The following is a 13,041-nucleotide window of genomic DNA, read 5'->3' on the forward strand; positions in this document are numbered from 1 at the left end:
AGCATATCGGTCGCCATACATTCCCAATGGGAAGACCACTAAAATTGGCCAAGCCACTACATTTGTGTTCGCAGCTTGGTCTGACATGCCTATCAACGTAATCACAACATACATTTAAGATTATTAATACAATTAAGATGATAAGGTACATAAAAAAGATAAAAAATTGGTATTTTCGTAAAATTAAAATTTATTGACATTCTTTTCTTTATTGGTGTAGATTATTGTCAGCATAACAAAAAATAAAATTAATGGTAGATCAGTTTAGACAGAAGTACGAGCACTTGACTATAGTTTCTTACTTCTGGCCCTGAATAGCTTCTTCATCTGTCTCATCACCCAAATTTGTGGCGACTGGGTCATCATATTCCTCGTCATCGTCATCAACAAAGGCTTCTACAGCATTCTCGCAGGAGTTGCCATTGCAATGAATGCAGAGTAAGGAACATTTCAAACCCGACTTTCTGCAGGTGCACTTTCCAGCGCAACCTTTTTTGCATTGATATGATATGAAGTTCAGCAAGGCCTGAGGTGCAGCTTCCTTCAACATTGTTACTGGAGTAAGTAACCCAACAGCATCCTTTTTCCACCCCCATTCAGTCGGATCTTTATCGTGACCAAGCCAAGTCTGCACTTGCAAGTATGTTCTTGAAGCGTCTTGCTGGACTGCATATTTGGTGGGTGGTAGCCTGGATAAATTGAATTTGTTCTTTTTTACTCCTTTGACAAAAATGATGTATCTTAAATTTTCCAAATTTGATTTCTCGTTGCCGCCATACAAAAGTGCAAATAGTTGTTCGGCAGCCAAAGTGATTGTTTCTGTCTTTGCTTTTGGGTCTTGAAATACACGAACAAGTTCATTCACTGAGTGGTTCTTGAGAAGAATATTGCAAAATTTGTGTTTGCCTTGACCGAACGGAGCTCCAGTTGTATCGCAACCACTTATGGCATGAAGGAATAAAATGTTTTCAACTATTTCAAGGTGTTTAAAACATTTGTTCGAGTACAACGCGTTAGGTGATTTATTTTTTCCAACTTTTTGGTAATATACGTTGGGAGGTGAGAGAGCTGTGAGGAGTACCAGCAGATCAATATCCTGACCAACGATTATGACTACATCATGTTGAAATGACAATGAATTTGCTGTGTTCACTATGAGAACGTCAGCATCCTCTTCAGCTTGTACTGTCGTTATGTGGGATCGTGCAAATGAGGTTCTGAGTAGTGAAATAAAACGAGACTTGTTCTTCTCATTTCCCAGAAACTTTTCCTGTGGCACTTGTGGGTGCATGCTTTCAAAAAACAAAACTTCAGCAGAAGTTGTAACTCTGGCACGCCGTGCTCTTTCCACCCCTTTAGTGCTTTTCTTTTCCATAGAATCTGGGTATCCATCGAATACCACTACTGCATTGGATCCATAATGATTTTGTACATACCTGACATATTGCTGGAAAATTACTGAAAAAGGTTGAGCACGACCCCATACCACTTTGTGCAGTAAATATCCTCCATCAATTACGTGTATTTTACTGCTTCCCAGTTCTGTATTATTTGGTAGAGGGTTGAATGATGAATAAAATATAGACTTCGTTCCTTTGCGCATGCCTTCCTCTGAGAAAAGAGACAATGGTACAGGAGAGAGTTCATATTGAATAGCATTAATGGATCTATTGCCATAGTCACACCCTGATTTTTGACACTGCTGGTCACCGCCGCAAGAGAAACTATCGCATCATTACGTTTTAAGTGTAGGTTTCCAAAGTTCTGGTTGATAACTTTAGACATAGCTAATTTCCCCATCTTTTCAGCCATGTGACAAGTGACTTTGCTATCCCCGATTGTGCCACTGCTAATAGACATAATCACGTTTGTTTGAGGAAATGGTTCATGGCAAGCAAACCAATCAATGAGAGTTTGAACGTCTCGATCATCCCTCCTAATTCTTGTAGGCCTCATCTCTACATGTTGCTCTGACGTTTCTGATTCGATCCCACAGAATGACTCGATACCCTCACAAATGTTATGCAGATAAACGAATCCAGCAGTCCAACGAAGGATGGAACTGTCTGTGAAGGGAACCGGAGGGGAGGAGTAGAAGGGTGGGGGGGTAGCCCCCCCATACCGAAGTGCCCTCTAGTAAATTTATAGATGTATGTATTTAAAAATGCAAACAAAAATCTAATAACGTGATAATAAACCGTGATTGATTTTCTGTGCGTACCTACCTAGATTTGTTTATTCTTTATATCGGTAAAAAAAACTATATAGATAAACATAAAAACTGCACAGCCTTTTTTAAAATTTTATTATCTACATAATTGGTATCAATAAAATTTTCATGAAATTCCACTGGAAACGAGGTATTTATAAAAAACCAAACCTATTCGCGCAAAAAACTTGTTTTTTCAAAAATATACGCACCTTTACGACTTTCTACCTCGGTACCTATTAGAGACAGAAGAAATTTGTTTTAACAAAAGTTGTAGGTCATTTTATGTTCTATTATACTTGTTACAATACTTTAGCCGAAATTTGCATTGGAAATGAGATATTTGGGAAAAACTAGATTTTGGCCCGATTTCGGCCAGTTTTTTCAAAATGGCGGCGCGAGCACAGGTGCGCCAAGGTCGGAAACTCAGATTTTACAACAGGAGATCAGTTTATATAACATATAAAAAAATTGGGACTACCGGAATTACTTCGATCGCGACCCCCTTTTTGGCGCTAATTGCACTGGCCTAAATAGCTTTCGGATTATTAGAGTTTTTGTTAATTTCTAACTGTTCTAAAAGATTTAGTTTATGGCCTTTATTTTGTACGTGTAACGGAGTTGGTTTATTATTATCACTAAGTGAGTGATTTTCATCTAGGAGATGTTTGGCAAATTGAGATTGTATTTTATTATTATTTTTAAAAGATCTTATATGAGTTGTTTGGTATCAAAACTGGTCAGATCCAAAATTAAAAAAAAAAACTAAGTATTGAACTGTGTTCATTATTAACAAAAGAACAGTTCTTATTTTTCAAAAGCAGTCATATCCGCATATTTTGTAAGAGAAACCGGTTTAAAAAGCGGCTGTGGTATGAAAAATAGTCAAATCCAGCACTTGTTTTGGTGTTTCCTGAAAATTCACCTAAAGTGGAGTTGACCAGTTTTGATACCAATGGTCACATATGTTCTTTGAACCTAGTATTAAAGGACCGGCCAGTTTGTCCAACATAAACAGCGTTGCATTCGTCACACTGGAGTTTATAAATGCCGCTATTTTGTAATTTGAGTACTTTACTTTTTGAATTTTTAAGAGATGATCCTAAGTTGTTATTTGTGCGAAAGGCAATATCTAAGCCACACTTTTTGAGGACTTTGGCGATTTTATTAGACGTCGGTCCGATGAATTCTAAACACCCGAATTTATTATTCGTGTTATTATCAGTCGTTGGGTAAATTAATTTGAGGTTATTTTTGTGTTTGTTATTATTAATTATTTTTTCAATGTCTCTACCCTTGTAGCCGTTATTTTTAGCAATAGTTAGGATTGTATTTTTTTCCTTCTCGTATGCTTTCTTGTCGAGTGGGATGTTATTAAGCCTATGTACCATTGCGTGGTAGGCAGATAATTTATGTGACCATGGGTGTAAAGATTTATAATTGATGGTCGTGTCTGTATACGTAGGCTTACGGAAAATTTCAAACGTATGTTTATTATTTTCTCTACCGATTGTTAGGTCTAAAAAGTTAATTTTCTTATTACACTCTCTTTCAACCGTAAAGCAGATTTTACGGTTGATGGAGTTTGCTAATGTGACAAAAAGATCTAATTGTCTGTTGGTACCTTTCCAACAGACCAAAATGTCGTCAACATAACGAACATAGTAAATTATGTGTTTGCTAAAGATTGAATTTAAAATTTGTTTTTCAATGTAATCCATGAATATTTCTGCAAGAAGTGGACTGAGGGGCGATCCCATTGGTAATCCGTCGTTTTGTTGATAGAATTTATTGTTAAACTCAAAGTAGTTGGTTTCCACGCAAATTTTAAATAGATCGAATAATTATTTTTTAGTAACTGGGTTTATATTAGATTCGTCTAAAATATTTTCAATGATTTTAAGGCATTCTTGAATAGGGATATTGCTAAAGAGGCTTACCTACTACGTCTAGAGATATGAACTGGCAATTGTGCGGTAGATTTATGTTTTTTATTTTATTTACAAGTTCGAGAGAATTTTTAACGCTATGTTTTGGGGAGAATTTAGTATGTTGTTTGAAAAGAAAGTTAAGTTTTTTGGCGAGTATTGTCGTTGGGGCGTTTAGAAAAAGAAAAAGAAACGACGGGACGTATGGGGATATTATCTTTGTGAATTTTAGGTTGTCCTGGTAATGAGTCATCGTTTGGGAATAACTAACATAAAGACATTCAGTCAAATTTAAACATTACAGTAATTGGGGTAATAACCATTAATACTTTCTAACATTTTACTCAGAAATCAATTAAGAAATCAGAAATTGAAATTAAAATACATATCTACAAATAATATAAATGTATCGTCTGTAAGTGGGCTACCCACAGTTTGATAATGCCTTCAGAAGGCGAAACAGCTGTCACGCGTAATAATAATTACACAGCAGAACTTGTTTAAAAATAAACTGTTTTTATAAACCCAATAACAATATTATTGAATATATATAAAAAATAAAAATTAAAATGGAGTTCTACAAATTAAACTTAATAACAATAAATAACAACATTAATGTTTTTAGAAACTTAGTTTTTAGAACAGAAATATATTATAAATCGGTAGAAATTCGAAATCATTTTGATTGGTGAACTGAACTTTCATCACAATTTATACAAACAAAATAAAATAGTGTTATCGTTTATTTCAAATCGAATTTCATATTACATTATTTGTATATTTGATTTCCTCGTCATCATTTGTCGGTACTCTTTCTCTTCTTGGATAGTTGAAGTCTTTCGAGAATGATGTAAGAATGTCTTCCAGTCTTTTTCCTTTGGTCTCCGGAACGAAGAGCATGGTGAAGATGGCACCGAAGAGTGCTATGGCGGCAAAGCACCAGAAGGTGCTGTACGCACCAATGCAGGCAACAATGGAGCTGTAGAACTGGGAGACCATGAAAGCTGTGATCCACATCCAGAATATGATAATTGTGGTGGCGATACCTCGAACCTTGAAAGAAAGAAAACTATCAATATAAATTTGAACACACATTTTTTCGTAATTCCTGAATCTGTTTTTAACGGTTAGGTTCTTCACACTGGAGTCAATTATGGAGATACTTTTGGGAGAGTCTATAAAGTTTATTTTTTTTATTTTAGTCTTCTTCTTTCGTATGATGATGCTGTGTGGATTGTTTGTTTAAGGAAGGAGTGGAAGTTCTTTGAAGGAAAAACGTACAAGGGGTGGGTAGGAATATGGGGATCAATTTGTACATGAGTGATGTTCGATCGGGTCCCCGATGAGGTCCGTCACGCTCCTGGTAGGCAAACACATCAGCCACCAAGACCTGAACAAACATCACAACATGATCCCAGGCACCTCTGTTAAGTCACAAAACATGGCTTGCCACTTGGGATGACCTATGGTAGAGGTTATCCAATCCCAACTTGAAAATTAGTCAGATCTGGATAAAACATATATAAAATGGCTAAAGTAGGTTAAAATGAAACCATTTTTTGTTTAATCACACTAAGCCATCCCATTTTAAGGTGATAACTTTATTGAATTTATACCTGAACCATGAACACTTCAGACGTGATCACGAAGGGAACTGGTCCTACCCCAACAGAGAACACCATGACAGCCAATGACAGAGAAGAAACTGGCACCCATCCAAAGGAACTAACGTCATGTCCCATTTCCTTCATGTAGAGATAGGTGCCAAGGCCAGTCATTCCAACGGAGACCACTGCGGCTGATATGGTTAGGAGGAGCTAGAACAAAATTGAAACATTATTATGACCATGCGCAATTCTCATGATATCGACTATTAATAGAAGATTTCTAAGTTTTATTCGATTCCTGTGATTATTGGAACAATATGAGACGGACCTAAGGACGAATTTGCTCTAGCAGGCCTAGAAAATGAATACTAGAGTATTTGTGTGGGATCTATCAAAATTAATTCTCATTCTAGCGTAGTACTTATTATTAATTCATCATCTTAAAATTAATTAATCATATTACTATTAATTCATCATCTTATTATTAATAAATTATTATAAGCAATAATCCTTTGTGCTATGCATAAAAACCTTGTCTTGTAAACATTACTTTTTCATTAAAAGATACCTTATTATTAATTCATCATATTATTATTATATCCATCGTCTTATTATTAATACATCGTCTTATTATTAATTCATCATCTTATTATTAATTCGTCATATCATAATTAATCCATCATATTATTATTAATTCACCATCTTATTATTAATTCGTCATATTATTATTAATTCATCATATTATTATTAATTCATCATCTTATTATTAATTCACCATCTTATTATTAATTCGTCATATTATTATTAATTCATCATATTATTATTAATTCATCATCTTATTATTAATTCACCATCTTATTATTAATTCGTCATATTATTATTAATTCATCATATTATTATTAATTCATCATCTTATTATTAATTCGTCATATTATTATTAATTCATCATATTATTATTAATTCATCATCTTATTATTAATTCACCATCTTATTATTAATTCGTTTATTTTTTTATTTGAGACACAAACAGGACATTTAGGACGGGTTGTTTCGGAGAATTTGAAAAATTCATCAAATTTCAACGTTCATTTTCGGGTTCTGTGAAAGTCCTATTCAAGTTTTGTTATTATATCATTGTAGGCTAGTTGCTTGACAAAACTGAAATAAAAACAGAACTTGAAAAAATCTTTCACAGAACTTGAAAATTAACTTTGAAATTTGATGAATTGTTCAAATTCTCCGAAACAACCCGTCCTTAAAGTACATTCTTGTTGTTATTTGAAAATAAATTTACATACAAATATAAATGTCTCTAGACTGTCTGCAGTATTCACATTTGCACATTCACTGAAGGAACACAACAATATGTTTTTAGACTAAGCTTAAATTTACAAAATTACAAGACATAATTATTTTTTTAAATATGTTTAAATTAGATATACAATACAAAATATCAAATCATAAAAAATCAACAAACAATATTTGTTTTTTTTTAGGTACAGAAATTGTGGAGATATCTCTTGAAACAAGTTATATTATTTACGAAAATATCTATGCAAGTATGTGTTTTAGCAATTGTACCGGACGGTGTGTACCGCTCGCGGCGGCCGCTATTTCATAATGGTCGAAGCACCGAGCGGGGTCTTGGTTTTAGAACTTACGTGGGGCTTCGATACCTCGAGTCCCGCTCGCCCCCGCATCGCTTCCCCTCAACGCGGGCGCCCGGCTGGCCCAGGCGTCCGCCTGGGACCAATCAACGTGCCCCTAAGCAACGTTGTACGGGGCAATATTTTGAATTGATGATTTATTGAAATGTTTAGACTAAGTTTGAGAGAGTTTGGCCGTAGATATTACGAAATAAAATACATTGATAAAACGGCCGGACTCTCCTAAACATAATTAGTTAATAAAAATTAGTATTAATTTAGAATTAATAAAATTAATTACGATTTCCCCTGAATATGTTGGGCCGGGGACCCCACACTGAATGAATGTATGTACAAATGATTAATAAATAAAAATGCCAGAGAGGAGTGGTTAGGATCGATTAAAAGAGCATAAAGAGTAGAGTAGTTCCAAAGGTTGTGACCTCCGCTAATTAAATATTAGCGGACGTCACAGCCCGCGGATCATCAACAACCCGCGAATGAAGGCAGCGCGTCGACCCCGCCCTCCCCAAAGTCGGGAGAGGGGGATTGCACAATAAATACGGCGCGCCAGCCTTCAGCTCGCTCTCTCTGCCTTGGACCGCCACCCGCTACTCTACTCTGCTCTTCCCGACCACTTCTCTCTGGATCTGAACTTGGATACTTCTTTGACTTGGCTCTCCCCTGGATTTCTGCCCCTGCCTGCCTCCTCCCGCACCGAGGATAAAGCAGATTCCGGCCCCGAACTGAGCAAGGATAAAGAAGATTCCTGTACCGACCCGAGCAAGGGTAAAGCAGATTTCTACCTGGACCTAGCGGCTACTACGGACTGACCGGCCCCCTATTTTACAGTCTGTGTAAAAGACCTAGCTGGTCGATTACATAGTGGTCCTTTCGAAACGGATCTAGTCACCAGCCGCTACGATGTCCCGATCGCTCCGCTCTGGCAAGGGCGCCCGTGAGGAGGGCGCTCCCGAAAGAGATGACACACGCCGTGGCCCCGAAGTGCCCGGCCCAACCCCCGCAGCAGCCCCCGGCCTAGATCATGCCGGACCTGCTGCCCATCAAGCTGAACTGGCTAGAGCACGAGCTGCCCCGGCAGCGGCTCTGGCCACCGCACCCGCCCCTACCGCAGTCTCCGCGGATGAGCGCCTCACATCAGACAGCGAGGCTTCCACAGAGAACACTCTCCGCCAGCTGCAACGAGAACTGCGGGCCGAGAGAAAACGCTCCCGGGACTCCGCCCGGCAGATCGAGCAACTAATTGCCGCGCTCGGAGCTTCAAGGCTGCCGCTCGAGACACCGCAGCCGCTCGATTCATCGCGGCTGCCTGAGACGTCACAGCATGCCGTCAAGCCGACTGCAGCATGCGAGCCGCCCCGCCTGGAGGCCCAACCACGTGCGTTCGAAGCACATCTCCCGCCAACCACGCCTGATCTTACTACGCTGGCGGGAGGCGGGCCATTCCCGGGAAACCCGACGGTGGATGAAACTGCCCGCCACACGCAAGATTGGGTAAACTCTAGACAAGACCCGTTCGCACACTTCACCGCGGCTGTGGTAGATGCCATCCGCAGCTCGCAGTCTGGAAGTACCCCGAGAGCCCAGGAGGAAGACAACCGGATGGTTTCCCTCATTGCCCGGCAATCTACAGCCAAGGACCTGCCGACATTTTCCGGGGACCCGGTTGAGTGGCCAACCTTTCACGCACAATACCAACAATCGACCGCGACATGCGGGATGACGGCTGCTGAGAATCTAATAAGATTACAGCGCGCGCTGCGCGGAAAAGCGCGCGATGCCGTCAACCCTCTCCTAATGGACCCCGCTCAGGTCCCGGAGATTATCGACGTGCTGAAGCACCGTTTCGGCGGCGCACACGCAATTGCCGCCATGATGTACGATAAAGTGAAGAAATTGCCGCTCTTACCTGAAGATGCCTCCAACGAAGCTATAGTGGAATTTTCGGGAACTGTTCAAAATGTCGTTGCCTCGCTAGGTAACTTGTCGGACAATTACCTAAGCAACCCGGCACTACTCAGCGAGGTGGCGTCAAAAATGCCGCTGGCCCTACGCATCGCGTGGCTCGACAAGGTCGCGGACAGTGCCGCCGCTGCCGATATCCACCAGTTCGCAGCGTTCCTGAAGCGGCTGGCAAATGCCGTCCCGAGGTCAGGTCTCGTTGACCCCTCCCGGATTTCCCGGACCCGTCGCGACCAAGTGCACGTGCAAAGTACTTCGGCGGTGAGAAGTGAGAAGATCGCGTTAAATAGTGAAAATTGCGCAAAATGCAACAGTTTGCACAAATTACGGGAGTGCCCACAGTTTGCCGCGATTGACATTCCCGCCCGGTGGGACTTGGTAAAAAGTGCGCGCGTGTGTCACAAGTGCTTGGACAAAGGACATTACACGCGGGTGTGTAAATTTCGTACGAGCTGCGGCGTTGGCTCGTGCCGCCTGTTACATCACAAATTACTACACGAAACCGCGAGGTACAATACAGCTCCCTTCGTCGCAAGTGAGACCGTGAACGCGACTTGGATCGGGCAAAGTTCGGTTTTGCTTAAAGTAGTTACGGTAAAAATATGTGGCCCGAAGGGGCAAGTGTCTACCCACGCGCTGCTCGACGAGGGGTCAACCGTGACCCTCATCGATGCCGAACTCGCCGACAAAGTGGGGGTGCTCGGACCACCCTGTGGACTTCGTATACGTGGTGCCAACGGGATGTGCTCATCGGATAGCGCATCCCAGCGTGTTAAACTTTACGTGCGCGGTGACGGGGCCGAATACCCCATTATCGCAAACACAGTGACGGACCTAGATCTCCCGCGACAAAAAGTGGCCGGCCACGGGCAAGTGAAACCACGGTTATTGATCGGCCAGGACAATGTGCATTTGATCGTGTCTCGGGAGGTCCAGGAAGAAGATGGCGGCCGCATGACGTCACGAACCGCGCTCGGCTGGATCAAACACGGAGGTACCCGGCGTGACGTAGACAGCGGCACCACGCTTAATATGATCGGCGAAACAACTGAAATGAGTATAATCGGTGAACTCATCAAAAGGGACTTTTCAGTTGACTCGCTTGGCTTGACCGCCGTGAGCCGGGTGTCTACAGATATACAGTGTGCCGAGGCCCTCATGGAAAGCACAACGTGCCCCCTGGGTACGGGCCGGTGGGAGACCGGCCTACTATGGCGGGAGAATAACGCGTGGCTGCCTAGAGCGCGGGTACGCCCTGCCGCGCAACAGCTGGCCCAGAGGGTGAGCGATCGAAGCTACGCCGGTGGCCGACGGCCGGGTACGAGCAGTCCTGGAATAAACCAGTACCGGAGAATACGTACGGCCGGCGGTAAAAATTATCGTCCTCTCGTCAGCCGCAACACCGGATCCTGCAGCGGCATCCACATCGGCATCCACAGTGGCATCCAAAGTGGCATCCACATCGCATCCACATCAAGGCGCCAACCATCGCAGACGCCGGCGCCAACAACCCCGTCCTAGCTGAATGGGGCGCAGACACCGCTGCGCCGGGGGGAGTGTACCGGACGGTGTGTACCGCTCGCGGCGGCCGCTATTTCATAATGGTCGAAGCACCGAGCGGGGTCTTGGTTTTAGAACTTACGTGGGGCTTCGATACCTCGAGTCCCGCTCGCCCCCGCATCGCTTCCCCTCAACGCGGGCGCCCGGCTGGCCCAGGCGTCCGCCTGGGACCAATCAACGTGCCCCTAAGCAACGTTGTACGGGGCAATATTTTGAATTGATGATTTATTGAAATGTTTAGACTAAGTTTGAGAGAGTTTGGCCGTAGATATTACGAAATAAAATACATTGATAAAACGGCCGGACTCTCCTAAACATAATTAGTTAATAAAAATTAGTATTAATTTAGAATTAATAAAATTAATTACGATTTCCCCTGAATATGTTGGGCCGGGGACCCCACACTGAATGAATGTATGTACAAATGATTAATAAATAAAAATGCCAGAGAGGAGTGGTTAGGATCGATTAAAAGAGCATAAAGAGTAGAGTAGTTCCAAAGGTTGTGACCTCCGCTAATTAAATATTAGCGGACGTCACAGCCCGCGGATCATCAACAACCCGCGAATGAAGGCAGCGCGTCGACCCCGCCCTCCCCAAAGTCGGGAGAGGGGGATTGCACAATAAATACGGCGCGCCAGCCTTCAGCTCGCTCTCTCTGCCTTGGACCGCCACCCGCTACTCTACTCTGCTCTTCCCGACCACTTCTCTCTGGATCTGAACTTGGATACTTCTTTGACTTGGCTCTCCCCTGGATTTCTGCCCCTGCCTGCCTCCTCCCGCACCGAGGATAAAGCAGATTCCGGCCCCGAACTGAGCAAGGATAAAGAAGATTCCTGTACCGACCCGAGCAAGGGTAAAGCAAATTTCTACCTGGACCTAGCGGCTACTACGGACTGACCGGCCCCCTATTTTACAGTCTGTGTAAAAGACCTAGCTGGTCGATTACATAGTGACAACCGGCAGTGCGCGGTAAACAGGCTAAGCGCGCTTGAACGAAAACTGGGAAGGAACCCCGAACTAGCGGCGGCGTACTCGGCAAAAATTGCGCAATTATTAGAGCGCGGGTACGCCGTCAAGCTATCCGACGCCGAGGAAGGCGCACAGGCAAAGAGAAAGTGGTACCTGCCTCACTTCGCAGTTACCAACCCAAATAACCCCGGTAAACTGCGTGTAGTATTTGACGCCGCTAGCCGTTGCCGGGGTACATCCTTAAACGACCGGCTACTAACCGGGCCCGACCTCTTGTCATCGCTGTTGGGCAACCTGCTACGGTTTCGTGAGGGCAAGATTGCCATAGCCGCCGACATCGAAGAAATGTTCCTACGAATCCAGATAAAGAAGGAAGACCAGCTTTCTCAACTTTTCCTGTGGCGAGCTACGCCACTGGAGGCAACGGTTACCTACCGGTTAACCTCCATGATGTTCGGCGCTACTTGTTCCCCGAGCAGTGCCCAGTATGTACGTAACAGGGTGGCCGAGCAAGGTGCCGCGGAATTCCCCGCCGCCGCCGCCGCGGTACGGAATAAATTTTATATGGATGACTACCTAGATGCGGCCGACACCGTGAGCGAGGCCGCAGAGCTAGTACGAGGCGTCAGTACACTTCTATCCCGGGGAGGCTTCCATCTCGCCAGCTGGGCCTCCAATGTGCCCTCCGCAATCCAGAGCATACCGGCGGATAAAAAAGCAAAGTCGACCGTCACGATAAATAGCGGCGCCGGCGCAGATACTGAGAAGGTGCTCGGTCTAGCGTGGGACCCAGTCGGCGACCACTTCATATATGATTTCAAGGAGACGGAAGCAGCTGAGCTCGTCCGGCACCCAACAAAGAGGCAGCTGCTGAGCACCGTTATGAAGATCTTTGACCCGGTGGGATTCGTGGCCTGCCTCACCGTGCGATCAAAAATCCTCCTTCAGGACGTTTGGAGGTCCAACGTCGGCTGGGACGAGCGTATCCACGACACGCACGCGGCGCGATGGGCCGGCTGGATAAAAGCGCTGAAGGCGATTGACATCCGAATCCCGCGGCGTTGCCTTCAACAAAAGAATGGAGAGTTTGAGCTTCACCTCTTCTGTGACGCCTCCGAGGCCGCATGTTGCACAAT

The 13,041-nt window shown here is 43.4% G+C and overlaps 1 pseudogene across 1 annotated transcript in view; it reads right to left on the reverse strand.

Annotated features, from left to right (window-relative positions):
• Positions 1–4,933: 4,933 nt before the first annotated feature.
• LOC149410346 (facilitated trehalose transporter Tret1-like) overlaps positions 4,934–13,041 on the reverse strand; it is a 32,728-nt pseudogene continuing 24,620 nt past the window's right edge. The window contains exons 7-8 of the transcript XR_016305061.1: positions 5,754–5,954; positions 4,934–5,190 (exon numbers count right to left, since the gene is read on the reverse strand). The product of XR_016305061.1 is annotated as a facilitated trehalose transporter Tret1-like (transcript). The remainder of the gene's footprint in view (positions 5,191–5,753; positions 5,955–13,041) is intronic.

Source organism: Hesperophylax consimilis, chromosome 28 (assembly GCF_061612785.1).
Source record: "Hesperophylax consimilis isolate HC1 chromosome 28, BYU_Hcon_1.0, whole genome shotgun sequence".
Classification (NCBI taxonomy): domain Eukaryota; kingdom Metazoa; phylum Arthropoda; class Insecta; order Trichoptera; family Limnephilidae; genus Hesperophylax; species Hesperophylax consimilis.